The following is a 4,511-nucleotide window of genomic DNA, read 5'->3' on the forward strand; positions in this document are numbered from 1 at the left end:
GGAAAGAGACCAGATATGAAAGCTACACGAGCTGTTTCCATGTGCCAGACTTAACAGCCTCACTCCTGCCCACATTCCCACAGCCAGAACCGTTTCCTGGCAGCGCCTACCTGGAAAGGAGTTTGGGAGATGGACCTGTGTGCCTAGGAGGAGAAAGAAACGAGATTTCGTAAAGCGTACGGTTGTCTCTACCACGATAATGCCTTCAAAAAGCCAACCGAGGGGGCCAGTTGGTGTCGTGGTGGTGAAGGCAGCTGCATCCTACATGGCTGACTGTGGAGTTCAAGTCCCAGAGCTGGCGGCTTGAAAACCATGCTGGGTGCACGCGTATGTGTATGTGTACCCCAAATCCCGAGAGAATGGAGGGGAAGGGATTGCAGCGTGGCCATTCCCCCTGGTAGAGGGTGGTTCTTTCCACTGCCTCCCTCCTCCCCACTCTCTCCAGTGGGCATGCATGCCCTATAGTAAGTAAGTAAATAAATAAATAAAAATGTCACTGAGACTTTCTAATGGATGGTATATGCTATGGATTTGAATTCTCCCCAGCAGATAAACAGTGTCAGGAGGGTCTGGGTCCTGAGAGGTCTGCCCCCGTGAATGGATTCATAGAAACTGCCTTGAGCCTGCTGGTAGGCTGAAAGGCCCGGAAAGCCCTCAGCAGGTATGGGCCCTCGATCTTGGCCCTCCTGCCTTTCAGAGCTGTAAGCCAGATGAACGCTGCTGGTCATGAACTACCCACCCGAGGTGCTCGGCACGGAGCAGGACACAGATTAAGACCACGCACCTGCGGCTCACAGAGCCCTGCACATTTCGAAGTGGTCCCGCTCCACGCTCGTCTGTCTCAGAGGCGACACACAGAGCTGGGCTAGGATGACACCGGCCTGCCTCCACCGCACTCCTTCAGACTGGCTCAGGAGCAGCTCTGAGGGCTGGCCCTCCAGGCCACCCACCTCCGTTTCTCTGCTGCAGTCGGGGTGCATCTTAGAGAAGTCACCGCGTGAGACTGGCCGTCTGCTCAGGCGGGCTCTGCCCTCCCGAGGCCACAGTGCCATGAGAAGCGCCTGTTTCGGCTCCTCAAGTCCTCAGATGCACCTTCGTCATTTCATTCAGAAGAGGCTGAGTCACTGGCTGAACTCTGAAGGACTCACCGATGAACCAGAATTTCACCAGGATATAAATCGTTTCCCCATAGGGTGTTAATTCCCTATCCACACGCTCCTTTAGTCGATCAAATTATAGGTCAGAATGATGTCTAGTGAGTGTAAGACTGAAAAAAAAAAAAAGAGAGAGAGAGAGACCTAAAGTATTTTTTAAAAATTTTGTATAACCTAATGGCTTTTAAAAATTTATTCCAGAGATACTTCTAGGAAAGAAAGAACAAACGAGGCGTTCCTCTTGATTTGCAGGAAAATCTTCCTTTGGCTCTCCTTTTTCCTAGATGGCATACCCTTATAAGTACTTAATATACTCTTGACCAAGATTTGGGAAATTCTAGAACTTTCTGTTCCAGGGAACTACTCTGGGAATTATGATGCCCTATCATTATGAGCTGACTTTTACTATTTAATTTCAGATTTAAAAAAAAAAATAGAAAAAAAAACTTATTTTTCCTGAAATATTGGAGCTCTCAAACTTTACTACCTATGAATTAAGAATACTAACTTCAATAATTACAATTTCTGACAAATGTTCTAGAAATCAAGGAAAGAACAGATAGTAACTCAGGACCAGCAGTTAGTGTAATGGCTATGTCGCTGGACTCCCACGTAGTCGACCATAGTTCAAGTCCCGGGCCTGGTGGTTTAAACTCACGTTGGACATATGTGCGTGTGTACCCAAGATCCCAAGAGGAGAATGGAGGAGAAGGGATTGCGGCGTGGCCATCCCCCCTGGGGGGTGATTTCTCGCTTTCTGTCTCTCTGTCTCTCTCTGTCTTTCTGGCGAGCGCACGCGTCCTATAGCAAAAACCTCTCAAAAAAAAAAAAAAAGAAAGAAAGAAAGAAAGAAAAGATAGTAACTTGCTTTTCAGTGTTTATGTCATCTTTTAATAAAAACAATTGTCTATAGTTTCCTACATTGATTTTCTCAATTCAGACCTGTTTTTCAGGCTCTCCTGTGACTTGAGGGTGACAAATTTGTTCACCTTAATTAGATAGGTTACAGTATATATTGATTATTATTTGCATTGCAGTCCATAAAATTATTTCTGTTCATAAGCTGTTGAGAAGGGGGTTTAAAGTTCACAGGAGTCTAATTATTATTTTGCAACCATGCAGGAGATATTTAAATAGTCCATCGTTACTCATTCTATTGCATTGATAGACTTTGTGAATGACTAATTGACAAAGATTTAAGAGGCGTTGACTTCGATCTTGTCTGTGTCAACCCAGATGGATTTGGTTGCCTGTAAAAATCGTTTGTTAGAAATTTCTCATTTCATTCTCGGGAGTGAACTTACTAAACCGAAGGCCTTTGTCTTTATTTTAGAGCTTTACGAGTAATTAAGAAATACTGTGAGGCCATTAGGTGGTATGGTGGTTAAGGTGCGAGACTCCCACATGACCAACTGCGGTTCGTATCCTGGACCTGGTGGCTTGCTATATCACTTCCCCTCTCTGTCTTTCTCTGATCAAATTTAAAAATATAATAATGATAATAAATAAGCTAAACTAGATAATTCTTTAAAAATATAGTTAAAACTATTGTTTAAATTGGTTTGTAAAAAAAAACTAAATTCTTATAGCCTAAGTCACCCGAGAGCTCCGTTGAAAAGATCTTTGGGGACCAGCGATGGTGTAATGGTTACGTTGCTGGACTCCACTTGGCCATCCGCGGTTTAAGTCTCAGACCCGGAGGCTTGAGACTCACACCAGGCGCCTGCTTGCGTGCGCAGGATCCTGAGAGGAGAACGGAGGAGAGGGGGTTGTGGTGTGGCCATCCCAACTCCCTGTGTGTGTGGGGGGGATTTCTCACTTTCTGTCTCTGTCTCTCTAGCGGCATAGAAGCTCAATGGCAAAAATCTCTCTTAAAACAAAACAAAACAAAACAAAAGATCTTTGAAATGAACAGACAGTTTGATTTAAAAGGGCAATAGAGATGTTTTCTAACAGTTACTTCAGTGTAGCACTGAAGAATACATGAAAAGCACTAAAATTGCTGTATTAAATGAAATACTTGCGTCATTCCCGGTTTGGACTAACACACGCTGGGACACACCAAGCCTTCGGGGTAGCCTTCTTTTCCCATGGCCAAGGAAGGGCCCGGCTGGGCCCTTTTTCCATGGCCAAGGAAGGGCCCGGTCTCTGAGATGAAGCTGTGCCCATGACACCTCCCATCTGGGTGCAGGCCTGTCACCACCGTACCTACACCCTCCATACCTGTGAACTGTCAGGGTTTCAGTCAACTCTTTTATCTTCTTTCTTTCTTCTTCTTCTTTTTTTTTGTTTGCTATAGGGTATATGTACTTGCTGGAAAAGGGAGAGAAAAGAGAAAAAGAAAAGAGAAAGAGAGGGAAAGTGAGAAATCACCGCCGGGGGGATGGCCACACTACAGTCTTTTCTTCTCCATTCTTCTCTAAGGGCTTGGGACCTCTACGTGCACTCACCCCCTGCATTTTTCGAGCCAAAACACGTAGCTGGCCACCCTGGATCTGGCCACCTGAATCTCCACTCCACCTTTCTGCTTATCAGTCAGATTGTTCATCGAAGAAGCAGGTTCGTCAACCTGGGAATTTTTGAGCCATCGATTCACTCTTAATACGCTATACTTTTGTTTCACTTTGTTTTTAAAATAGCTTTTAACTTACATCCCATACAATCCACCCATCTAAGTGTAGTTTAGTAAAGTTTACTGTACTTTTAAAGTTTATTTTATGTATGAGAGGAGGAGATGCGGGCTCCCTCTCGACTGGTCTCCATGCCACACTTCACCCCGAGCCTCAGGCTGTCCAGATCATGGGCACATGCGTGTGCCCAGTGTGCACAGGAGACCTGACGTTCCCATGTGACTGCAGCATTCCGACCATGTGTCATGCTGCCCCACCATGGCAGGCCGAGGTTTACTAAATTATGCAGTCAGACAGCCATCACCACAATCTAGTCTGAGAAAGCGACCATGCCCCCAGAAAGTCTCCTCTGCCTGCCTGTAGTCCATCACTTGGTGAGTTTAAAAAGAAAAGAAAAGAAAAGAAAAAAGAGAAAAAGAAAAACAAAACAAAACAAAAAAACAGGGACCAGCAGGTAGTGTGGTAGTTACAGTGCTGAGCTCCCTTATGACCGACCACCGTTCAAGTCCCCAATTTGGTGGCTTGAAAGTCACACTGCACAAGTGTGCATGCATGCCCCAGACCCCAGGAGGAGAGTGGAGGAGAAGGGATTGCAGAATGGCCATCCCCCAGGGAGTGATTTCCCACTTTCCTTCTCTCTGTCTATTCGCATGTGCACTACGACAAAAAAAAAAAAAAAAAAAGAAAAAAAAGAAACAAAAATGTACAGACCCTACCCTCCACACCA

This window comes from Tupaia chinensis, unplaced genomic scaffold, assembly GCF_000334495.1.
Source record: "Tupaia chinensis unplaced genomic scaffold, TupChi_1.0 Scaffold000054_1, whole genome shotgun sequence".
In the NCBI taxonomy this organism is placed as follows: domain Eukaryota; kingdom Metazoa; phylum Chordata; class Mammalia; order Scandentia; family Tupaiidae; genus Tupaia; species Tupaia belangeri.